This window comes from Dermacentor albipictus, chromosome 8 (assembly GCF_038994185.2).
Source record: "Dermacentor albipictus isolate Rhodes 1998 colony chromosome 8, USDA_Dalb.pri_finalv2, whole genome shotgun sequence".
Taxonomy (NCBI): Eukaryota; Metazoa; Arthropoda; class Arachnida; order Ixodida; family Ixodidae; genus Dermacentor; species Dermacentor albipictus.
Genome location: NC_091828.1, coordinates 24327565 through 24354834, shown reverse-complemented (window position 1 = coordinate 24354834; position 27270 = coordinate 24327565). Strand labels below are relative to the sequence as shown.

At 47.7% G+C, this 27270-nt stretch overlaps 1 long non-coding RNA gene across 1 annotated transcript in view; it reads left to right on the top strand.

The window, feature by feature from the left end:
• Positions 1 to 3410: 3410 nt before the first annotated feature.
• Positions 3411 to 27270, top strand: part of LOC135912158 (uncharacterized) — a 42448-nt gene continuing 18588 nt past the window's right edge. Inside the window, exon 1 of the long non-coding RNA XR_010567568.1 lies at positions 3411 to 3718. This is a non-coding gene — a long non-coding RNA (uncharacterized lncRNA). The remainder of the gene's footprint in view (positions 3719 to 27270) is intronic.

Below are 27270 nucleotides of genomic sequence, written 5' to 3'. Positions count from 1 at the left end.
CTTGATGATATCTATGCTAAACACCTTACAAATCAGTGACAGCTGTGCAGTGTTCCAGATTTTGACAGCGGACGATCCATTTGTGGCATGCAAAAGAGCCCTGTGAAATGATAGGAAAGAAGCCGCTGCTGCGGGCAACTAATAGACTAAGCCTCCTTACCGAAGATGTTTTTTCGGCGTGCCCAAAGGGCCCAGGTAAGTGAAGGTTGGCGGATGCTGTGCAAGAGTAAGCAAGGCTCGACCGAAGACCGTACGCCTACGCGCACGTCAAACGGCCCATGATCACGTGCTGGCCCAATCAACCCGATAGCCGCAAGCATACCCGGGTACTGTTGGGCACCGCGCGGTGACTTCCACAGAACTTTGTTTCTGTGTAACTTGACTTAACGGGAGAACAATATAACTCAGCCCGCAGTCAGTGTACCTAAACGCGTAATGCCGACCTCTTGTGCTGGCCTCCTCGTCGGCGCGCTGTAGCTCGTCAGGTCTCCGCGGTGCGTAGCTGCCGAAAACGTGTTCAATGAATCAAAATGAATCTTCAAGCCATGACCAGCACACCCGTTTGTTCTCGTAAGATGCACATGAGCTAGCCATAGGCCGATGTGTCACGATGATGAGCATAATGTGTGCAGCCGGTCGTCGCCTGTGCATTCTTGCTGCGCAGTCAAAAAACAAAAAACATAAGTGTTATATAATCTATACTTTGGGTAGAGCTCCCCATAGCGCCCAAGCATTGAAATCAATATCCACAGTGCTGCCGCCATGTTGGTACTATCTGCAGGCTCGCAGGCGCAGGCGAAGAATGCGATTCAGACAAGACCCACCATCAACGCTATCTAGAGCCTGATGATGATAGTGCTGATGCTTATATGGCTATTCACTTTGAAATTGAAAGGTTACAAAATCTGTTGCCAAGTCTAGTGATCGAAGAAAAAATAAAAATGGAAACCCGGCACATATGACAGCAATAACCAGCAGGCTAGAGACACGCGTTCCAGGCCACCTCTCCTTTATCTTCATTAAGATGTCTTCCTCCTGTTCCACCTCTTTCTCTCGGAGGCTGTACCTAGATCGGATGGTTCTCAGCGTGGTCGCCATGTGGTGAACGATTATTTGGAGTTAGGCCAGGTGGTATTAGTAGGCGATATGATTGCCCACATGGTGGATTTAGACGGATATACTGATTACAACGGTTCTCTAGTGCTGGATCTGTGCAATGAACAGAACACGACAACAGATAACGGGGAGGATAAGTTTTACGAACAGGTGACGTGTCAATGAGGAAACGGGCAGACTTGCATAGAGTGCACCTCAATCTCTGAAATGGTCTGCGATTGACTAGACCAAATAATGATAGATGGACATAAAGAAAATAGCCTGGGTAGTGATTATAAACGTTTCACCTTAAAATGTTGGAGAGATACTAACATAAAACATCAACCAATATGCTCCCAATTTCAAATAATGAACGAAAAGAAAAAAAAGAACAAAGATCCTAAATACATGTAGAAGAAAATGGAGGCATTTCCTCCAACAGTCTGGGAATAAAAGGAACTGGTAGAGGTTATGCAGCCGGAGATAAGATAACCACAGAAAAAAAATTGTTTGATTGGAAAGAGGAAACCAAGTAAGTGATCCAACTAAGAAATGAAGCAAGCTATAAAAGAGCGTAAGCACGCTCCTAGGGCTCATAGACAGGCCAAAAACTTGGCATTGCACGATGACGAGGTGCTCGTTAGATATAGCAAATACCGAGAAAAAGCGGGCGAGTGAGCTCGTGCAAGAGAAAATGAAATGCACAAGTGAATATTGGGTGCATAACATTCGCAAAAGAGACAAAGACGCACCGAAAAGGTACTGGAACCAGGTTAGAGCACAAGCAGCTCCAACTAAAAGTACGCAAAGGGCTTTAAGGGATAAATGAACACGGTAAAATCTTAGGAGGAGACGATGCGCTGCAGTACAACACCAGAGACGTATTTAGGGATCGTTTTGGCACAAAGAAAAGCGTAGTTAAGACTGAAACAGATTCAGCAATTTTTGAAGGATCGAAATTTATCACAGAGATCTTTTACTAGAGAAAAACAGAAGAAAATGTTTTTAATAACAAAGCCGCAGGGCCCAATAATGTCCCAATATAGCTAATAAAAAAATCAGTCCAATGAGCATGACACTGCTGAGAAATAGCATAGAGCATGTGATGAGAACGAAAAAAAATCAGTGCCCTTGCACTCTGTGAAGACGGATGACCATTGGAGTTGTGAATGTGGGTCCCTTAATGGCGAACTGCACCTGTGCCGTGGGTTAGCCCGGCATTTCGCTATCTGTTGGATTGGCCCACGTATGGGAAGTGCTTAACGCCCACGTATGAGCAGTGCTTAACGCCCGCTTTACCTCGACCGCGCATCGGCCAGCGGCGCAGGTGAAGCCAGCAATAAGTTGCTGCGTCTCGCTCACAATGCTTAACGCCTGCGTCACCTCCGCAAGGGGGTTGGCCCGACATTGCACAATCTTCGGGATCGGCCGACGTGTGGGGAGAGCTTAACGCCTGCTTAATCGGCCCATGTATGAAAAATTGTTAGTCTATGTCCACGGAGACGAGATGCGCCAGAAAATACCATAAACAGTTTCGCCGTAAAAATTTTGGTCAGATGGCGGGAAACCAACGTAAACCCCGTCTATAAAGGCAAAAGTGATAAGGCTAAGGCGAGCTCGAACAGGCTAGTTAAAGTAACCTCGATGGGTGCTTCACTTGAGGTGAACTTAAAAAATATGCAAATGCCACGTAGCTCGACAAAACTAACGTAATGGTATTTAAGGTCGCTTGGAGATACTGGGAGCATTTTTTTCGTGATTACGTGAATAAGTGAATTACGTAAGGTCGCACTACGGCCCCACTGTTGCTGCACCTCACTCACAACCTACGGTGCCGGGGCTCCCTGTTACATCTCTGTCGAATTGTGTGAACCCGACATTACGAACGGCGACAACATCGCTTTTCCGTACCCCCGTGACAAAAAAACTGGGAAGTTACGCACCAAACGAAGCAGCCTGACTCACCACGCCATCTGTAGACCAATGCTTTGCTAGTCGCCACAGTACGCCGCCCTGCACAGCCCTACCCGCACTTGAAATTAGGATGCAGCATGAATCAGCAAGTGAAATATTATGCACATCGTGACCCGCAGTTCTCCGCCACTGCCATCGTTGCACGCCGTTCGACAACACCGCCTTCTGTGTTGTTTCCCTCAACGGCCTGAACTATTGGCACGCACCAAGAACCGGCGAATACACGCGCCTATTGCACATATTTTATTCGTGCTTCGCACGAGCAGCGGAACCTTGTCGCGGCGCGACTATCGCCTCCAGAGCCGGTGAAGAAGGCGGCTCACGCGCATGTAGCGCAAGCGTGGAACACGCTGGCACGCTCGACCTGAGTGGCCACGGTATCTGCAGCTCCCACGATACTGCGGCACCATGGCTGTCTGGCCTAAATAGACGATGGTCGCGACGGCTACCACTTGCCGTCGTCTCCTACAAGATCATGCTCCCGGGCAAGCGAGTGGCGGGGAGGACCTGGAGGAAGTTGGGAGGCAGTCGTTCCCTGGTCGTCGCTCATCTCGCTGGGCGCCCGGTGTTGACTATCCCACCATGGAAGGTGTGGCGGACGAGAATCCACAGCGGTTTCTTTCCCGCGGAGTACACACTGCAGCAGCAGGTGAGGGTTCTGTCGAACGCTGACGGCGCTGATGCCTTCGAACTAAGGTGAGCAAGAAGTGGACCCTTTTCGGTCTCTGCGGCTGCCACGAAGGAACACCTAAAAGGCACCGAGGGGATTGAGTGCGGGGATGAGCGGCAAGGAGTGGAAGGGGGGGGGGGATTGTAGGGGACTTTCACAGCTTCAGTTTCAGTTTATTGATGCGCTTGAAATGTTTTACAGAAAAAGTAACTCTAGGTGGTCCCATAGTCAAAGACTGAGGATGGACCTCCAACAGCAAATACATAGAAAAAGTACACTTAATACGGTTAACAACAGCAGTAGCAATTCTAGGAGCAGAAAGTATTAACAAACAAAGCCGAGTCATAGTGTTAACAATAAAGTATAAACACAAAAGTCAGATCCTAGGAGTATTATTTCACATACAGAAGCGTAAAAAATATACAACACAATCACTTCCCTAACAAGTGGTGACGAAGTTTCCTCTTAAATAAATGAATGGAAGGAGATGATTTAATGGAGGGTGGTAGTGAATTCGATATTGATGTTGCCGAAAAGTTCGCAGTAAATATGCCCTAGTTAGTCTTTGGTTTCGGTAGGAGGCAGTTATTATTGTGTGAAATTCGAGTGCCAGTCCAGGCTTGTCCAGGCTTTTCGCTTACATTGAAGATGGTCGTCAATTATTTCTGCAGAATTCTTTTAGTGGGGCCTGATTCAGCGAAAATTACATTGCCACTTGACAATCATTGTCCGTTTCACTGGTAAACGCAGCCTTGGCACATTGCCTGTATTTTCCGCTTTGTTTGGGTTGGCTTCAAGCGAGTTTAATTACGCTGTTGCGCAGATTTGTTTTCTGCCGTGAGAGCGAAAATTCTTCTTTGTAAATTGCAGCATTAAAATGCAGTGCCAACCGAAAGAGATGGTTCTTGGTTTAGAATTTGTTGGTCCAGTATAGCTGTTGGGGTAAGTCCAAGTCATCGTTGTACATACGCGTATAGTCGCTCTTTCTTTCATGCTTGCGAAATGGCAGTGACAGGTGCCATTCTTCTTTACTCCATATATAATGAAGTGACCATAAGAGCACAATGGCGCACGAAGGAAGCACCTAGCGCACAACTGAAGGGGTGAAGTAAAATGGCGATGGCCCACGATGGACATTTACCGCAGTAAAACTTCGATGTGGGCGATTGGGTAGTTATGTCGATATATAACAGCGCACAAAAGCCAAGGCGGACGGGAAGAACGGCGCACCACAGCCTTCATAGTGTGTGTCGGTTTTCCTATCCGTCCTGGTTTTTGAACGCTGTTATAGCATATCGAAAAGAAAAACCCTTACTGTTCTGCAGAACCAGGTACGCGGTCTTGCTGGTAGTAGCGATGCCAGATGGAAGCAAGGGGCCCTGTCCAGACTTGATCTGTATTATTTACGCTTCAGCTGCTAAATGGGTCCTCAAAAGGCAATCTCGAATGCTCGTGATAGTGGGCACGAATAGTTATCGAGGAATGCCTTTAGAAAAATTTGAAAAGCATGAGCTTGAATACTTTATATTATATTTCAGCCTAGCAGGGATAACGCAACGACTCCATTGCATAATTTTATGTCTCCCACTTTTTCAGAGTTGAGGAGTAGCGCAGCGATCTATGTTCTTACTACGTTCTGCCTTCGGGAACACTGAATAACAATAGAATCCACCCCTAGGTATTGTTACATTGTACAGGCCTTTGTTTTAGTACGTTTGGTGTGCAGGCAAGCAATAGAGAGTTTTAGAATAGGGACCCCAAACTTTTTGGGGCCCCAAAGAAATAGCGTCGAAGCCGAAGCCACTGCGCATGCGCGAGACGTAAACTGCGTTTGGGTTTTGCGTTGGGAATGCTATTTCACCGATTCATCAGCAGCCCAATTAGCAGCCCCAAAAGCTTTACATCAACAAACATGGCGGCACGCATCGAAGTGGCGGCTCTAACCTGGCACCAAACTGAGTTCGATTCGTTGTAACGCCTGAACTTCGCAAGCTAGGAGAAGTGACTGCGGTTATCGCTTTGTCTTAACTAGCTTATGTTATGAAGATTATGAAGATTGATTCATTAGACGCCGCTGATTCCGAATTCATTTGTGGATTTTATGGCTCGTAGGTCTAACACGGCTAAGCTTGGCTGGTGAAGGCACGTAAAGTTGGTTTGCTCAAAACTAAGCGCAACTAATTGTTTGCTGGTCACACAATAACCTGTAAATTGTAATTAACGCGAATGCACGCACGTCAAAATCACTATTCCTATCATAAAATTGTATATTTTACTTATTTATTTCTAATAGCTACTCTTTGACGCCGTAGTGGCGCTGTCAGCGCAAGACGCTATCCGCAAACGCAAAGCCCTATTCTAAAACTCTTCGCTCCTGCGTGCCCTATTATGTGGCCTCAGCGCTAACACCCACAAAGCTCTTTGGGGCCCCTATTTTAAAGCTCTCTATTGCCACATAAAGCCTGTGAAAATCACACAAACGCCACAAAGCGAATAAACTCTCGCATTTGTGAGGTGAAAAAGTGGCACCACAGTGTTTACTATAGGTCGTGCGTCCCGATGCGCATGAACCACCTGGTTGAGAACGGACACCACGTCATACTTCATTGGCTACTACCTCATTGGGAGATTATCAGAAACGAGCATACCTATGAAGCTGCTCCAATATTCGCAGAGAAGACCCTTACTTTTCATTCCGAAATTCGAGAAGTGGCACTGCACGTGCAAGGGGCACTGCACTACACGATCGGAATGCACAACCATTCAGAAAAGGTCGACTTCCCCCATGATCCCTACCTTAATATTTTGGTTGCCATCAAGACTGCACCTGAGAAACGCGACGCTGTTGTGTAGATTGTGGTTGCGCGTGGCGTTCAGCAATACAAGCACTTGGCGTGTAGCGATCTCCAACACAGGAGAGCTTGACCACCGCGATTACAACGAAACTGTCACCTTCTCTTACAATGCGGGCAGTACACCTTGTGCAGAGACGTTCCTTCCCCTCACGGCTTAACAATACGGATGGCTCCTGTGATAAGAGACAATCCTAATATGTTGACGTTACTAGTCACCGCCTAAGAGCGCTTTTGGAATGATGTTGTGTGTTTCGAGATGCACCGTGGTGCGTGAACCCCAATAGTGGTTCGTGAGCTTGGGTTTTCATCTGTCTTGGTTGAGCTTGGTTTTCATCTGTTTTCATCGCTTCATACTGTCTTTCAAGGCATTTTTACAAGACAAATTTGTTAGGTAGCAAACAAGAAATTTGCCTCTCGTATCCTCCCGGCCAATACTCTCTCTCTGCGTTAAACAGGTGGGATTCATTTTTGCCGTTGTAGCTATGTACTGTCTTGCTGACACACTTAGACCGAATACAGCTGTTCTCTAGATTTTAGAGTTGCATTCTTTAGGATATTCTCCGACTAATCTTCAAATTGGACGCAGCATTGGGCTATATTCAATTTTCTTTCTGCCGCGAAGTGTTACTGGGTAGTCCTCCATGCGGTATGTCTCATGCTACCTTTTTAACATGGCTCCTGGAGGCCTGAAATATGTCATAAACACGCCAAAAGCATGTCCGTGGGTAAATCAGTTTTCCACAAAGCAGATGCACATATATAACACGTGGTTATACACGTGTTAATAAAATGCTGGCTAATGTTACAATGTTACCTGAAATGTCGCCTAATCTGGCGGATTTCATGAAGAAATTCGCATTTTCTTGAGCCCTTAGTGAATGTTTGCCAGTGCGCCTAAAAGAGTGGTGAACTGGGCGAGTTCTAGTAGTTCAGCTGTGATGGCGATCAGCGTACTACGCAAAACAAAGGACAAAAACCAAGAAGCTGACGAGAATACAGCGCTCTCTTAAAACTAAATTTTATTGGAGAATGGTAGGTTTATATACGGAAAAAACAAGAACAAAGAATAGGCTGCCAAACACCGACAAAACTTTTAAAGCGTGACTTGCGCTCTGCGAAAAATGCGTGGGAAGAAATCCGAGACGTGATGTCACCTACAAACAACATGAACGCTCCCCGCTCTGGCTGGCGCAACCTTTGGGATTTCCCCCCACATCCCCACAAGTGTTTCTCAGGTAGTTCGTCATGGCTTAAAAGCTTTGTTGTTTTATTTTTTGCTCGTTTCTTTACTCGCTTTCCGCGCATATGCCTGTGGTTGTCCAATAAAGTTTAGTTGGAAGCCAGCGCGGTGTTCTCGTTAAATTCTTGATTTGCTGTCCTTTGTTTTGCGTAGTGCGCTGATCGCCATCATGATTGCTAATTTATTCGATCTGAGTATAAGATTGTCGTCTATGTGTTTCCGTTACATTAGGTATTACATAAAGAACCTCCATGGGGCAGTGGTGCGAACACCCGACTTGGAAACGCAATATCATTGGTTGGGTTTTAGGTGGTACATTTTTTATGGCTGGCGCCGTGGTGCCTAGACCAAAGTCTGATGAACAATCAAACGTGCACAATGGTGTCGTTTACTGTGACCCTAGAACGTAAACTTATTCCAATGTGTTTTTATTCCAATCTCATGACGTCTAACTTACGTAACCACCGACACGAGCATCATGTGGTTGCCTGCAGTGTTGTTGAAACTGCCCAATCAAACACTCTTCTCGTTTTTAGGAGGCCACTTTTGTTTTCTTTCAAAGCGAACAGCATAGCGTACCTTGACAGCTTTAAAAAAGCAGCTTTTTTTCTTTAGCGAACGTCACCGGGTATTCGTGGCCATGGATGCTATGTTGTGGCTGCTCACTTGATGAATAGACCAACCAATCAATGCGGAGGACGCGCGCGACGTCACCGCCGCTGGGATCCTTACAAAGCCACCAAATGGCGCTCGCCTCCACGCATCCGCGGCAGTGGCGGTGGCGGAGAAAAGAAAAAAGGAACCCCTCCCCCCCCCCCCCCGAAAAAAAAACCTCTTGTTTCGACTTGTTTGTGCCCTGGCACAAAGCATCGCTGTATGTTGATTCTAACTCGTTTGATCTGCTGCTTTTAGTTGTTACGTAATTGGCGGACAAGAGGCAATGAGCACGCAGAAGTGGAGAGGGATTTTGGTTGGGCCGAGCTAGAGCATTGAACGTAGGATACTGGAGGAGGAGGGTGGTGCCGGCGTGTGCGATTGGTCCATTCCCCTTGCTCAGCTTCAGGCGCCTAGTCCTAAATCGTAGTGGCGTGCAACGGAAGGTTAAAAATACCGCTAAAAAGATGCTCAGCAAAGAAGAGCTGGCGCACAGAAGCACATTTACGAGCCCTTTCCTAAACGTGCCGAAAGGGCTACGCCACGTTGCACGGTCACGCAGAAATTGTTATTATAGGCAATGTGGGGGCACAACACCACCAGAACAACGATGTTCACAACGCTCCTAACCTTCCAAGTACTGACGTACCTGATACCTGGACCCGTATGCCCTTCCCTGACCGCCGAAAGCCCGCCTGGAACCGCCTACCTGCACGAAACAAGTTCTCCGCCAACCCCACTGCCTCCTATCAAGCCTAATGGCATCAGCCGCCTGTTTCCAGCACGAGCCCGGCACACCGCCTGGCAACCTTGGAACTCTCCGACGTCAGCAACCACTGGACCACATTGCGCTCAATATAAACAACAAGGAATCGCCGACTACACGGGGCACAACACCGCCAGAACACCGATGTTCACAACGCTCCTAACCTTCCAGGTACTGACGTACCTGATACCTTGACCCGTATGCCCTTCCCTGACCGCCGAAAGCCCGCCTGGAACCACCTACCTGCACGAAACAAGTTCTCCGCCAACCCCACTGCCTCCTATCAAGCCTAATGGCATCAGCCGCCTGTTTCCAGCACGAGCCCGGCACACCGCCTGGCAACCTTGGTACTCTCCGACGTCAGCAACCACGGGACCACATTGCGCTCAATATAAACAGCAAGGAATCGCTGAATACACGGGGCACAACACCGCCAGAACAACGATGTTCACAACGCTCCTAACCTTTTAGGTTTGTAATCGAACCCATTCTAAGGAATTCAGAAGTGATGATTGATGTATAGTGGCGGTGTCGTGCCCTTACGACTTGAAGTGTCGCGGTGTGGTGTTGTTTTGTCGCGATGCGTTTGCCTTCGATTTTCTGTGCGAAATTATGTTGTTATTATCCGGTGACGTTGAGGTTAACCCCGGTCCATCCCCTACTGCTGAACTCCTGCCTATCCTCGACGCTATCAAACGATTAGAAAGTGTTCAAGCCGCAATTCGTGTAGAGTTTGAGCAATCAAAACAACCCAAACTACCCAAGACAAACTTATAGCTGAAATTATGAGCCGCTCAAACATCTCAGATTCAGACCAACAAGATCCAACCACCTCAACCACAGTTAACATTATCGGCCGACTACAGCACGACATCACTACCCTGAAAGCTGCGAACATTGACTCCAACAACCGTATGCGGCGAGCTAACCTGCTCTTCTTTGGCATTGACGATTCCGATAAAGAACCTTGGAGTGATTCAGAGAACAAAATTCTAGACCTATGCAAAAATAATCTTGGTTTAACCTTGAACGCCAGCGATATTGAGCGTGCACACCGACTTGGAAGATTCTCTGAAACAAAAAGACGCCCTATAGTGGTAAAACTGGCCCACTTCAAGACGAAAGAAAACATAATAGCATGTGGGCGTAAGCTAAAAGGTACATGTTTTGCCGTCAGAGAAGATTTTGCCCCAAGTACGCGCCTTGCACGCTCAAAATTGTTAAAATTTATCAAGCCCCAAAAATGCGCGTTTAAGCTCAGCCTGGACAAGCTGCATGTAGGAAGCAGATGCTGTTTTTATGATACTACATCCGATAGAGTCATTGAACATACCACAACACCTAACAGCAATCAAATGCTAGCTCCGACTGATACCTTATCTGACCAGCCGCAGTGACAAACAAGAAATTCCGTGCCTGCTTCATTCAAAAACCGCCCTGATTCATTTTTTAACATAAGCGTGGTTTTCACTAACATTCGCAGTATAATTCCAAAACGTGACGAACTCGAAAGCTTCATAGACGACACCACAGCCGATATGATTTTACTAACGGAAACGTGGTTAAATAAGGACGTCGGCGACCACGAAGTTTTTCCATCCTACCCTAACTTAACAGTTTACCGACGCGATCGGCATGATAGGCGAGGGAGAGCTGTACTAATCGCCGTTAAAGACAGCTTACCGTCATCCCTGATAAATCACGACGACAACATCGAACTAACATGGGTAAGCCTGCACAGTACAATTGGCGAAATAGTGTTTGGAATCTGTTACCGTCCACCAGATAGTAACCCCTCATTTTGCAATTTCTTACGCCTCTCTTTAGAACAAATAAAAAAAGATATGCCCGCTACACCTACCTTCCTTTTTGGAGACTTTAATTATCCCAGCATCAATTGGCCACTACTTTCAGTACCCGACAGAACACCCTGTGGTGAACCCAAACAGTTTCTTGAATTAACACTAGACTTTAACCTCCACCAAGCAATAACATGCCCAACTAGGGGCGACAACACCCTGGATCTCTTATTAACATCTAGCCCGGAAAACATAAAAAATTTGACTTCGCTCCCTGGCATTAGCGACCACAACGTACTTCATATCGGCATTTCGTTGCCATTAAAAAAGAAAGCCCCAACGCAAAAATTAATCACTGATTACAAGAAAGCTAACTTCGACGCATTTAACCGCGAACTTGCACTCTTCTACGAAGATTTTCGACAGTCATAGTCTGCTCGCTCAGTCAACGCCAATTGTGAATTATATAAAAACACTATGCTAAACTTAAAAAACATATATATCCCTACTATCCTTATAAATACCGACAAAAATGACCAGTGGTTTACGCAGCACCTAAAACGTCTACTTAATAAGAAAAAACGCCATTATCGGAAAGCAAAGTTAACTAATAACCACAGAGCTTGGGATAGGTACGAACTAAGCGTCAAAAAATACATCAAGGAATTGAAAGCTTCCAAAAACAAATTTTTTTCAACTGACCTCTTATCAATCCTTCAGTCCAACCCTCGTAAATTCTTTCAGATTATCTCCCCGCCTAAGCGCCAAACTCAGCTACAACTATCAGACGACGACAATGTACTAATTTACACTGAAAAATGTGCTACAGCCCTTAACAATTTCTTCACATCAGTATTTTCTCCTGCTATAGACTTCAGTTCTGACGAATTACCATGCCACTCGCTGTCCACAATGCCCGATATCGAGATTAACGCTGATGGAATAGCTGGGCTAATACAGGCTCTAAAATTATCCTCCTCGGCTGGTTGCGATCAAATTAGCTGCAAATTACTTAAGAACACCAGTTCCCTGTCAAGCGCAATACTTAGCTTACTTTTCCAACAATCAATCAGTACTGGTGAAGTTCCCCACGATTGGAAAAAGGCTCAAATCATTCCCGTCCAGAAATCTGGTGATCAAACAAAAGCACGTAACTATCGTCCAATTTCTCTAACCAGTATCCCTTCTAAACTGCCGGAACATATCATAGCAACCAATCTAATGCACTACCTTGAATCAATTAACTTCTTCTACTCATATCAGCATGGTTTTAGAAAACTATTATCCTGCGAAACTCAGCTCTCTGAATTCACCGATGAAATCTTACAACACATGGACAATCACCTACAAATCGACGCCATCTTCTTAGACTTTTCGAAGGCCTTCGACCGCGTCCCTCACAATCACCTACTTGCCAAATTATCTACTTTTGGAATCCCCCGATCACTGATTACTTGGATCGAACATTTCTTAAAAGGACGCGTACAATACACATCCGCTAACTCTCATGACTCACACCTTTCTGATGTTACATCCGGTGTCCCCCAGGGAGCCGGCTTATCCCCGCTGTTATTTTTAATCTATGTCAATGACCTGCCATGTGACACAAAAACTAGACTGCGTCTTTTTGCTGATGACTGCGTCATCTACAACGCCATCCATAACCCTGGTGATTCCATTGACTTACAAGAAGACATAGACACTATCGTTTCATGGTGTGAAAAATGGTTGATGCCTCTTAACCTTAATAAGTGCCAATGTATGTCCTTTTCACGTAAGCGCAGCGCTACAAATTATGCGTACCACATAAACTCAACTACAGTACCACGAACAGACTGCTATAAGTATCTAGGTGTTCACTTGACATCATCACCATCATGGGTTACTCACATTGAAACAATATGCGCAAACGCCTCGCGCACACTTGGTTTCTTGCGTCGCAATCTGAAATCTGCATCGCCCGCTATAAAAAAACTTGCATATCAGACATACGTTCGGTCGAAACTGGAGTACGCATCATCTATCTGGCACCCCTCGCAAGCATATCTCACCTACGAATTAGAAGCCATTCAGAATCGTGCTGCACGCTTTATCATGTCAAACTACTCAAGTAAAACCAGCATAACTGAACTAAAACGCACACTCGATCTTCGCAGTCTCCAATCACGTCGTATCATCTCGCGTCTCTGCATGCTTCACTCTTACTACTATCACCCAATAGCCAGACACCTTCGACTACAACCCCCGCCTAGAATCTCTCCCCGCCTCAACCACAGCTGTCCAATCGCGCACATGCAGTGCCGTACGTCTTCGATGAGGGATTCTTTTTTTCTAAATGCAATAGCGCTGTGGAACACTCTGCCCGACAGTATTGTTTCTTCCGCCGACCACACGACTTTCCGTGAGAAACTAACAATCCACTACACCTAGAATGGTTCGTCTCAAATGCATTTGCTTATTGACCCCTTTTATGTAATTAATTGATAGTGATTTGTTCTCACGCATAATATGTTTTTATTAGTATTTATGTACTATATATTTTGTTGAATATTATGGTTTCTTTACAGTGATTTTGATGATACTACTGCTTGCTCGGTTCCCTCCTGAGCGTTGTTTCCTTTTATATTCTTCGTCTATCTTTTCTTCCTCTTTTCCCTCTTTAGCGTGACGAAGAGCCTCATACTTTGTTTGCCCCCGCCTTATGTAATGCCTCCGGGCCTTTAAGGCTTCAATAAATGAAATGAAATGAAATCAATTCCTTTTCCCGGAAGCTGCGAGTAGCAGTGCCAGAGTGATCGGTGTGCAGACATCCTCTATTCCTTTCACAATGGGGCAGTGTCCGCCTATTATGAAAAAAGAAAAGAACAGTTTTGTTCGACATATTATGGCATATCTATTGCGTGCACGGCACTTTGACGAGCTGAGCTGTCGCATTCTTTTTGACGTCGTGTGAGAGACTGGTGAAGTGGGCACAGCTCGAAAATATTTACCTTAGCCTATAATTATGGCGAAAGAAGTGTAGAACAGAAAATAAATATTTTGCTTTTGTTTTGTCAATTCATAATTCATAATTCATTCATCATATTGGAAGCTTTTCGCAGTTTTCTTGATGTTGCGTGACAGACAGGCAAAGCGAATGTGGCCCGAAAAATGTTTGATCAGTCGTGGAGGGCTGCTTTCAGGAATGCATAGAAACAGTTTAGAATATCTTCACGTTTTGGCACCTGTAGTTCATAATTGGCGTCTAAGAAACTACATGCTTTACTGCTACTAACAACGGGGGCAAACGTGCCCAACGAAGAGCTTAGTTTTCTCCAAAGCAAATAGTCGACATTTTTATTTGTGCAACTGTGCGATGCTTTTTCAGGATCTACAACGGGCTTCGTATGACGTAGGACTTGCTTTCGATAGCAGAAAAAAAGTCATGCTGGAGAAAAGAAAATGTGCATAAATACAATGAGAAATCCTTCCGTTTTTTGCGGGGCCCTTTGTTCACTCAAGCAATTGTTCAACACCCTTGGCAAGCCTTTATGAAAGTAGTGCGACGATTGTGTTCATGGAGTGAGGGTCAACAGTGTCTGCGTAATCGGTTCGGAAGTCAGTCTCATAAAACTGGTCAACCAAGCTCCAGAGCCCAAGAACATGAATAGCCTCACTGTTGTCGTTCTCGCTCTCATCCTTCTGCATATGGTGATTGCCTGTGAGTGTTCAAAGTTTTAAACAGTCAGTGAATTGAAATATAACAGATTCGCTTAAGAGCGCAGGTCCTATTTCAGCGCTCCTTCTTATGAGGACTCACCTGTTCGCTAACGTGCAAGAAAGGTAGCACGCCTGAAGCTAGGCCGAGTACCGTAGCATTTCCAGGACAGCCCGAAAAGTAAAGCATTCTGATTACCATGGCACATATGTGCGTTGAAGGATTAAACCCTAAGTCAATGTGCGAAAGGAAAGAAAAAGTATCACGGCAAATAGCAAGCCATTCTGACAATATGCTTTAAATATTACGTAACTGCTAAACCTAATTCACGTACGCTGCGCCGAAAAAATTAGTTGTACTAATAGGATTCTTGCAGATACCCATTTTCGTATATACACGAAGCTTGAGCTGTGTTTCTGCCTACTGTGCTCACCCGGATACGGCTGTAAAGGGCCAGTTAAAACACATACAAAAACAAGTGTTTTTGCAGGCTCATCCAAGAAACACAGCAAGAAAAATGCCTGATATCGCTGTATTTCTGTGGATCCCTCATGTGCTACTTTGTGGATGCACTTTATTACAAAAACGTCGAATGATTGCTTAGTCTCCAGTTCGCTACACGTAATATCCGTATGTGCCCATCTTCGAATATTCTATTGCAGGGTCCACGCTGTAACTACACGACGTCAACAGGACGCTGTGAACGGATTTCTCAATAAGTTATTTAAATTATTTGTGCGCTGATAATGCCTTTTAGTAGTTCACACTCCACCATTCTTGGTCATCATCATTATCATCAGCATATTTGTGTGCCCACTGCAGGACGAAGGCCTCTCTCTCGCTGCAGTTTCCAATCACACCTGTCTTTCGCTAGCTGATTTAAACTTGTGCTTGCAGATTTTCTAATTTCATCAGCCCAACTAGTTTTCGGCCGTCCTCGACTGCGCTTCTCTGCCTTTGGCACACATTCTGTAACTCTTCTGGTCCACCGGTTATCTACCCTGCGTAATACTCGGCCTGCTCAGTTACATTTTTTCTCTTGAGGTCAACTGGAGTATTGGCCATCTGCGTTCGCTCTCTCATCCACACCGTTCTCTTCCTGCCTCCATAATAATAATAATAACTTCTTTATTTCCATCAGTGATGGAGGAGACTGCCGGGTAAAAGTCGCTTTAGAGGCAACCGACTTGACAGGAGCCCGCAGCCTCCTAATTGCACTCCAACGCAACCTTCTAAGTTGCACCTAATATTTTTCGTGCGCTCGGTCTTTGCGTGGTCCTTAACTTGTTCTCGAGCTTCTTTGTTAACCTCCCAGTTTCTGAAATCTAGGTGGATAGCATCAAGTCGTACTTACTAAATGTGTCATTTCCTTATAAATGCTGACATTGAGTTCAAAACATGGCGCATACCCACCACAGACATTGGTCATAGAACCTAGGTAGGACAAAATAACCTAGGTAGGACACAAATTGCAAAATGGAAAACAAAAACAACGGGTTAGTATAGGATTCTAGAAAGAACTGAAGCTATGTAAAAGTGCAATATATCTAACGAAAGAAAGACACGGAAGCAGAGATTTCATTCTGAAAATGTAACTTACTGAAGGCTTCGAATAATTTTTGGACTGCTACGCAGCGTTGTTGGCGCTCGGTGAAAGCGAAGTGGTAAAGCTGAACTACGACGCCAGACGTGTTCCGTGCTATGGAGTTAACTGAGAAAATAAAAATAAATAATTAGAGATACTTCTGTGAAAACTAGACCGAATTAGCAAATATTTTCATATGTAGACTCTGTTTACTAATGGTCAATCTTCTTCGCTAATGATATTGCTGCACCGGTATTTATGATGGCGAAGAGGCCGGTGGTGTGAAGAAGACTACGGTAGATTTTAAAGCTTGCTGAATTACCTTTTTTCCAAGTGGAGCGTGCACGTCTGTGTCAGATACTTCTGTTAGCTTGACGCCTGTGTGTTTTCAAGTAACATATTTGGTGGCACTGAACGTTCCCTGTCCTCGTAACGGAGCTTCGCAGTGTATGGTACGTCGAGTATTCCGCCAAGGCTCCCGGAGACGACAGCTCGACAATCGACTCCGACACCTGCTGCCACCCCGACGACATACATTGCACTCTCCACACCCCTAGATCGTGGCGTATTCTCGGAGAAAAATGATGAAGATGTTGAGGGCTGAATCAGCCTGTAAGAACGCGTTAGCACAAATAACCGGTAGGATCCTATTGTCATGCTAGCAAACGGGATATTTTCTCTCTGGGCCACACCCCGAGTTTGGTTTTGGACACATGCAGGCGAGCTCACCAGTTAGGATATGCTTCAGGAAGAGCTGTGACATTTGGCCGTTTTGCCAATGGCGGAGGAGCCCCCGTAGTTGGTTTATGTGCCGCTCGATTCTGCATCACCAATCACGACACTGTCCTTCTGTTCACCGTTATTGTTGCCTGCTGTCCCCAAGACATTCTCGGCTTGGACTTGCTTTCCATGCTAAAAAAGAAAAGAAAAGAGAACAAGCTCCTGCCCTGATTGAACCCGGCCCCGCTGCGTGGGAGTCAGCTACTCAACCACTAAGCCACGCCCGGTTTTCGTTCCTTTTCTTCATGTCCAGCTTGGCTACAAGCCTCAAAGGATTTTGTGATCAAAGATCACACCCATTTTATATGTGGTAAAGTATGCCGCATTGACACCACATCTTCATTACAGTGGATCGTCTTGTACACGTCACGTACTTTCGCAACCATTTCCACATAATATTCATACACAGATTGGCCTTTAACATCGCAGTGTCTATATGCTAACAGACTACGCCAGACTGCTTGCAGCCCGAATGAAAAAAAATGTCATGTTGCTTGAGCGTAAGGTTTATCTTTGAATGTCTCTGTAATATACTTCAAAAGAATATGGCATTATTAAAACCAATGAAAACACGTTCGACCTTTTCAGCTTCGTTGCACAGAAAACACCTGCTTTCCCATGACACATAAATCCCTCTTTCTTCTAACCATCTTCTGACAGGCAAGGTTCCCGTGTGAAGCTTCATGAAAAATGATTTTAACTTCACCGCTAACCACATATTTTTAAACGTTTTAAGTACGTCTTGCCCATTCCCTTCTTGAAGCATTAACGGATAAAATGGTACAGACCAAAGACTCTCAATAAGTTCCTTCATAGGTGCTTTCATTTTACAGTGGAGAGGTACTCAAGTGAAAATCTTGCCCCAAGGAACCGGTAGGACGTCAGAACTTCGCACAGGAACCGGGAAATTGTGTAACGAAGGCTAATGGCTGACGATACAAAAAATATTAGGCATAGAGACTGTTATGGTGGTTTGAAAGAAGGAGAGGGATATAAAGAAAGCAGGGATGTTAACCAGTCAGGAGTCTGGTTGGCTGCCATACGCTGCAGGAACAGAGAAGGGTAAGAGAGATAATGGAGATAGAGAGGGTGCTGAGACGTGCACAGACCATCATTCAGTCAAAGCCGATCGTGCAAACCAGACTTTTTCAGAAATCACAAAATTGCCTTCACTGCCTTCTGAGCCGATGATCGGTGAGGTCGGTGCTCTAGTACTGTCTGTTCGCTCAGAGGACGATAATCTAGTTTCGTCAGTGTGCTGTACAAATATTGTCTATGGGCTTGAAACTGAGGACAGCGACACAATAAGTGGTCAATGTTCTCGCATTTGTAAGCATCACTAGCTGGACTATCAGCGATTCCAATTAGTGCTGAGCAAGCTTTTGCGAAGGCAACTCCAAGCCACAACCGACACAGAAGAGACGCTTCGTGTCGGCGCAGTCCGGCTGGAGGTCTGAATTGCAGTGAAGGTAGTGCAGTCTGGTGCGCCTTGAATGTGCGGTATTCCACTCTGCTAAGGAGAGTGTGTGTGCTAGAATGCAAAAATGTCTCGCAGCGTCGGTCCTTCAGAGAGGGATGGGGACGCAGCGGTTTTCTTTGTTTGGCATCCGAGCTGCTCATCTGCGTCATTATTTCCAATGATACCGAAATGACCTGGTATGCATTGAAATAAGATATCATGACCTATTTCTCTCAAGTGGTGGAAAACTTCCATGATTTCCCACGTGAGCTGATTGTTAGTTTCGTGTCGGAGAAACGACTGCAAACATTGCAAGGTCGGCCTTGAATTGCAGAAATTACCCAGTTTTGAAGACTTTCAGCATTTATCATTCGAAGCACGTCGCGGAGAGCCGCGAGCTCTGCAGCTGTAGACGTAGTGATACAGAAAGTCTTGAACCACTGAGTTGTTCTCATCGCTGGTATAACTGGTCGATGTAGTTGAGCCATCAGTATAGACGTGTGTGCAGTTGCTGTATTTGTTGCACAATAAGAGTAAAGTAAGTTTCTTGAGTTCTGATGCTGGCGAGCCCGACTAAGCCTTCGGATCGTAAGGTTTACTTGAGTACGGCTCACAGACCATGCAGGAATAGAAGGTCCTGCCGCAGGTGCGTAACCTGCGGCGACCTTCTGAAGCGACCCTGAAGCGCGGCGAGCTAAGACAGTTGCACTGAATGACATGCGGGACCTTTCTACTGGGAGACTTGCCAGGTGATGGGTAGGGGTTCGGGCGAAGTGCCTTATGTGCACACGCATTGCTTCAAGGGTAGTGTGCGTTCTAGCAGTGTAACCTTGAGCGACTGCAATAACTTCAGTCGTTGACGTGCTCCGCGGTAGATTAAGGCATATCTTGAGGGCTTGGGCTTGGATGCTTTGGATTGTATTCAGGTTAGTTCTGCATGTGTTAGAGGTGATCGGCAGGTTGTACCACAGGAATTCAATAAAGAGAACCCTGTGCAGTCACAGCATAGATTGTATTCGAACTACTCAGGTCTTTTCTGCTAGAAACTTAAACATATGCCACTTTCCTCTCAGGCGTTTTCTCACATAATTCACATAAGCGGTCCAGGACAGATTTCTGTCAATGACCGCTCCCAAAAGGAAGAAGAAGCTCGAAGCGTGCAGACGTGCTTTGCATCGGCTCCTTGATTTCAAATTTCCCAAGCGCCCAAAACCTCCTGGTACCACCGGTATCAGATGAATATTTGCAAACATCAAGGGGATTCAACGGAGCCGAACTTCGGTGAGCCGCAGTTTTAAGACCAACGAGAGCCCTATTCGTTCGGCCACGCCGACGGTAGGGTTAGCCCTAACGCCGAACGCTGGCGCACGGGAGCTCGGAGACCCGCAAGCAGCCACCGTGTCTACGGTGAGCTGTGGGGGCGACCCAGCCCGGAACGCTACGATCGTGGAAAACCCAGGCACCATTGCCCACCAACCCACCGACACCGAAACCATGGAAGTTGTACCCGAGAGTCACCCGAGGCCCCTGCCTGACGAGGCCTTGCCCGGGCCGTCTCCCGTCCTCTCGGAGCAGCTCCACAATCAAGAATCCCAGTGGCAAACGGTCGTTTCCCTCCATCGGAAACGCCGTCTGCAAAAACAACAATCCACTGGTGAGCAAAACCCAGTCGGGCAAACTCCGCCATCGACAACCACACCGTTAGGGCTAGCTCTAACCCAGGCGCCAGCCGCCGCCGCGAAAGCCACGTCGCAAGCTACCTGCGAAGAGCGCGGAGCCGGAACACCTATTTTTGAAGACGCGGCTGCAAGGAGCAGGCCTCGCCGACGCGCGCCTCCACTCCCGCGCACTGACATGAAAGTCATTATCCGACCGACCCCGGGCCTCATCGTTCGAAAACTACAGACCCACCAGGTGGCCAAGGCGATCGTACAAGCCACCGGAGGTGCGCCGACCTGCAAGGGGGATGACTTCATCGTCCGCCTGCGACACGGCTCGAACATCATCATCGTGAGCACCCCTCACGAGGCCACGGCGGCCACCCTCATGAAAATTATAAGCCTCACCTTTCACGGACGATCACATCCTGTGAAGGTGTATCTATCAACACCCGAGGGCCTGCTTAAAGGTGTCGTACACGGCATCGACGCAGGTACCGGCGAAGAAGAGCTTATGGCGAATCTTCGGGTCCGCACACACGGAGTCCGCATCGTGCGGGCCCGTATGCTCGGACAATCCCAGACAGGCCTACTCCACTTCGAGGGACCCCAGGTGCCTAGATTTGTATACTATTATGGAGGGGAGATGCCTTGCCGAGACTACCAGCCGACAAGGCAGTTCTGCTCCATCTGCAGAATCACCGGACACCGACCAGACGTCTGCCCCAACCCAACGGTTCGTGCGTGCAACGTTTGCAACAACATTAATCCAGACGCCGGACACACTTGTGTTCCGAAGTGCGCCCTGTGCGGAGGGGCCCATCTCACGGCCGCAACAGGGTGCAACAATAAGCTCAAGCGCATTCCACCCAGATGGAAACCTGCCTCCACCACCACACCCAAAACCCAACGACAGCCCCGCCCGGTCACTCAGTCGACCAAGGCGGCTGACCTTCGCCCGCGATGGTTCAGCTCCGAGCGGGAAGACTCCGACTTCGACTACTCGGAGTCTCCGAGCATCCACGGATCCCGGTCCGGTTCCAACCAGAGGTCCAGGTCCCGCTCCTGCTCTCGCCCCCGGTCTCACTTTCGGTCGCCCAGACGGCGATCCCGGTCGACGCCCAAACAAGGACAGCAGGCAGCACCAGCGACCACGGCACTCAAAGGCAAGGGACCCCAGCAACACCACCGAAAGACCAAGGAGGCCTCGCTCAAGAGGGCTACCACCAAAGAACACGAGGTAAGCTGGGCAGCAGTAGCCTCCCCTTCGTATAAAAACCACAGACGCCACCATCTATAAACTTGGAACAGGAACTCGCGGCCATGCGCGCACAGATACAAACACTCACACAAGAAAACAGACAACTCAAACAGCAAGTGTTACAGCTCACACAAATACCACAAGAGATGGCTCCACACAAGGACATCCTTGACGTACAAACCCATGTCGATGCCATCCGCACCCAGATGCAAGCCTTCATGGACGCTACACGCACCCAATTGGAACAAATCACACAGACTGCAATACAACGCACAGATGCAGCAATAAAACACATGGAAGCCACTGTAGACAGCAAGCTTAAGAACCAGCTTCACTCCATAAAACTACGTAAGACGCTACGACAGAACCTTTACAAGGCCACACCTGTAGCAGCACCGAACCAAATTGTAACATCACCGACCACAACGTCCAACAATGCCTAGACCATACAGGCAAGTCAAAGAAAACTTAGAAATTTGGCAATGGAACTGCCGTGGGTACCGGAGGAAGAAAGGGCTGCTGACACAATTTATCGCTCATTCCTCGAAGCCACCTGGGGTCATAGCCCTACAAGAGCCCGGTACCCGACCAACACTACATGGCTACGAAGAATACCACACAAGTCAAGACGACAAGTGGAAGGTAGCCACACTAGTAGACAGAAACATCACAACCATACAACACAAACCCATAGACGACGTGGACATACTACATGTACTTCTCGAAATAATATACAAAGGCAACCAGAAACAGAGCGCCTTCGTTCTCAACATTTATTGCCCCCCCCAGCCAAAGGCGGGCAAACATAGGTAAACTCTTTGGGGACACTCTCCGCCTCGCTAAAGACAGTCCCCTGGTAATCATAGGCGACTTCAACGCTCAAAACACGCTGTGGGGATACCAGAGGCAGGATTGGAAAGGTCTCCAGCTACAAACACTAATTGAACAGTGTCACCTCACACTCATCACAGACCCGACCATACCGACGAGGGAAGGGAACAGCGTAACACGCGATACCACTCCCTACCTCGCCTTCATCACTCAAACCACGCGAGCCGAATGGCTCAACACACTCGAAAACCTAGGCAGCGATCATTACATATTAAACATAACACTACAGACTGGACGCCTACGCAGGCAGGTCGGCACAGCTAAAATCACTGACTGGCGAAAAATCAGGGAAGCCCAAGAACAAGACGCCGACATAATCACGAACCTGGAAGACTGGTGCGACAACCTCCGTCGACATAAACAACGCCACACAAAGGAAATCGCCAGAACGGAAGAGACCCCAGAGGTGGATCCCCACTTACTACACCTGTGGGATGCCAAACGGGGCCTTACCCGCCGCTGGAAAAAACAGAAATATAACAGGAAACTGAAGACGCGCATAGCACAAATAACAGCGGAAGCAGAAGAATATGCCATGCAACTCGCCTCCGCGAACTGGTATAGATTCTGTGACTCCTTCGGTGGCACGCTGGACACGGCCAAGACGTGGCACATCCTCAAAGCCATCCTGGACCCCACCAAAACCAAAGGAGAAGGACACAGGGCTCTGGAACGGTTACTACACACCTACCCAGGTAGCCAACAAGACCTCATCGATGCCATCAAGACCAAGTGCTATGGAGATCCCACTCCCACACAAGCATGTAGAACACCCTACACCGGACAACCCAACCCGCTAATGGACGAACCTATTACCGAAAACGAAATGAGAGCGGTCATCGCAGCCACCATCCGTAACACAGCGGCGGACACGGACCAGATCACGAATTCGATGATCAGAAACCTGAGCGACAAGTCTATCTCCGCGCTCACGGCCTTTGTCAACCAACACTGGGAACAAGGTACGGTGCCGGCGATGTGGAAACACGCACGAATAATCATGATCCCCAAACCGGGCAAGAAATTGGCAATTGAAAACCTTAGGCCCATATCGCTCACGTCCTGCCTCGGCAAGGTGTACGAAAAAGTTATAAACGCAAGACTACAGAAACACTTGGAAGATAACAAACACCTGCCGGACACCATGTTCGGTTTCCGCGCAGGCCTGTCCACACAAGATGTGCTACTCCAAATCAAGGAAGAAGTCCTCAGTAACGTTTCCCGCAGCGGCGAACACGTCCTCCTAGCAATCGACATCAAAGGGGCTTTCGACAACGTCAGCCACCAAGGAATCCTAGAAGGGCTGGCCAACACCAACTGCGGCGAGCGAACGTACAAGTATGTTCAGAGCTTCTTGAGCCACCGCACGGCGGAGCTGAAGATGGGAGAGATCCAGACTCCAGTGTACCACCCTCCCAACAAGGGCACACCACAAGGTGCTGTCATCTCTCCCACGCTGTTCAACGTCGCCATGATCGGTCTCGCAAACAAACTGCAGGACGTAGCAGGTCTTCGGCACGCAATCTACGCAGATGATATAACACTCTGGACCAGAACAGGGTCCCTCGCTGAAAAAGAAGAACGGCTGCAAACTGCAGCAAATATCATCCAGGAATACGTCAGCCAACGGGGACTACAATGCTCCCCCGAGAAATCTGAGCTCCTACGAGTCTGGCGAGGCCGGGGTAACCACACAGTCCCCACAGACCCAACAGGAAGACTCGAGGTACGCCTCAACGGGGGCCTCATACCAGAGAAGCCATTGCTGAGGGTGCTGGGCATGTGGCTGCAATCTAACCAGCGGGCCACACACACCCTTACACTCCTCAAAACCAGTGTCAAGGCGATATCACGCATGATCTCCCGCGTAACATCCAAGAACAGAGGCATGAAGGAAAGCGACACCCTGCGACTGGTCAGTAGCCTGGTGGTGAGCAGAATCACATACAGCCTGCCTTACTACCACCTCACACAGTCCGAGACGAAGCAGGCCGACACACTTTTAAGGATGGCTTTGAAGACCGCTCTCCGCCTGCCGATGAGTACATCGACTGAAAAATTATTGGCGCTAGGGTTGCACAACACCCTCAGCGAACTGGCAGAAGCCCATTACGTCTCGCAACAACAGAGACTTGCGCGGACTCGCACGGGCCGGCAGGTCCTACAAACCTTGGGGTTCCCAGAAATAACAACACGAACCCAAGAAACCTGTTACATACCTCGGCACGTTCAGGACAGGTTTCACGTTGCCCCGATACCGCGCAACATGGACGCTAACCTACACTCCGGCAGGAGGAGAGCAAGGGCCCAGTACATGGAGAAAGTGTTCAGATTCAATACCACGGCCCGTTTTACGGACGCTGCCATGTATGGCACGAACAACAAGGGCGCAGTTGCGGTGGCATGCGACTACCGAGGCCACGTTACCTCCGCTACATCGACCCGCCCCTGCACGATTACGGAAGCCGAGGAGCTGGCCATCGCGTTAGCCATCCGCGAGGGCCTACACGCAAACCAACCACTGACGATCCTCACGGATTCCCAGTAGGCCTGCCGCAACTTCCTACAGGGAAGAATTGGAAGACCTGCTGCACAAGTCCTAGCCGGAATACTCAAGGAGGACCCTGAGGACTTCACCATCCAAACCATCATCTGGATACCGGGCCACACAGGCATCACGGGCAACGTGCAGGCCGACAGAGCAGCTCGAGGATTTGTACATAACCGAGCACTCAACACGCCGGCTGCAGAAGACCTGGACCCTGTCGACCTCCAGTATTCAGCAATCGTCAACTACCACAGAGGGCGTCGTCTGCTATATCCACCACCCCATCGAAATCTAAACACAGAGGATGCCGCTGCCTGGCGTAGGCTCCAGACAGGCACTTACACGAACTTACACATATTACATAGGATACACCCCACAGCCTACAGGGACGAATGCCCATGGTGTGGGGCCACACCAACCCTATACCACATTACGTGGGAGTGCGCAATACACAACATAGAACACCCAGACACGAACACCACGAGGGAGCAATGGGAGGCACTGCTGTCCAGCTCGGCCCTCGACGACCAGCTCAAGCTGATAAAGAGAGCTGAGAAGATGGCAAAAGCCAGCGGAGCCCTGGACTAAGGGCCCCGACCATTAGCTGTTTTTTTATTATTATTTTGATAAAGTTTATCTATCTATCTATCTATCCCAAAAATCTTTGACTTGTGCTGTATGAGATCAGCTGCCGGTCGACAGATATACCGTATGGAGACATTGGTTTTTTGGTGAATGCCACCACTGTACACTTTTCACATGATAACTGAAGTACAGGTTCTCGAAGGTGGTATGATGTTAAAGTGACTCCCTTCTGAAGCCGCGCGCGAAGCTGAAGACGCGTCGCACCCGATGTCCAAATACAGATGTCGTTGGCATCGATGGAGAGCCTAATGGTGTATGGAAGGGTGTTGGCGATTACAATGAGTGATAGATTGAAGAGCGTTGGGCTCAGTACTACGTCCTGAAGCGCACTGCGGTTACTATAATGCAGGAAGGTTAGGCCATCCTCGGTAAGTATGAAAAAGATCCCTTATGCAGGGAGCTACTAATCCAGAAATAGATCTTGCCACCAAGACCTACTGCCTCTAATGCGTTGAAAATCGCTTCATGCGTTACGTTGTTGTATGCTCCTTTAACATCGAGAAACAGGGCAGTATATAATTTTTTCCAGGACTTCAGCTGCTCGACGTACGTCACCAAGGCAATAGCGTAGTCTATGAAAGAACGGCCATGCCTGCAACGGGCCATTGCATCTGGATATACTTTGTAATGTTCTAAGTGCCATTCTCGTCGTGCTAGAACCAGCCTCTCCATTAGTTTTCCTATGCAATTGGCAAGCGCAATAGGTTGATATGATGCAATGTCTACAGGTGAATTGCTAGGCTTGAGCAGTGGAATTAGGTGACTGGTCTTCCATTTCCAGTGAACAGTATCTCTCTACCAAGAGTTGTTGAACAAGAGCAGGTTCAATTTTCGAGCCACTTCACCAAGATTACATAAGGCAAGGTAGGTTATACCGTCGGGTCCTGGTGGAGATCAACGCTTGCACAAGGCAAGTACAACTTCGAGTTCATTAATGGAGAAAGGACTGTTCATGCGGGGGTTGCGTGAAATCAGTCAGTGGTGGAGCATCGATGTTTGAGCGGAACTAGTTTCGCCAGCAATCCTCCTGCAGATATGTTCAGTGACGTCAATCTCTCTGCATTGTTAGTGAAGGGCCAGAACTTGGAAGGGTGGCGCTGCTGAGGGGTTCCACGCAGTCCACGAACAGGTCTCCATATGTGAGACAAAGGTTTTCGTGTATCCAAAAAGTAGCACAATGACATCCATCTTTGCGATGCAAGTTTGTCCGTCCGACGCTGACTTTCGTTTGAGTTCTTCTGGATAACCTGAAGTCATGTCCAGACACTGCACGCCTGTATCGTGGCTCTGAACGGCGACAAATTGCACGAAACTTCTCCAGCTCAATGTCGTACTCAGCCCGTGTAGACGTTCTCTCAAGCGGAGGCGTTGTAGCCTCTAGGGCACACTTTATGGTGTCCTCTAGGCTAGAGGACAAGTCATAAGGACATCCGTCTTCGGCGATTGATTTAAACATTGGCCAGTCGGTACATTGAGTGAAACCGGCTAAATTGGAGCCCCTCAACCCTGCAATCTCAATATAAGTGGGTAGGTGGTCACTCCCACGTGTTTAAATATACGAAAGCTACCTGGCGTTTCTGCTTAAAGAGTGCGAAGCGAAGGTGTGGTCCAGGCAGCTACAGTAGACCGTTCCACGCAGAAATGGGGAGATTTCATCAAATTTACAAGTACAGTTCTTGTTCGGAGGCAAATG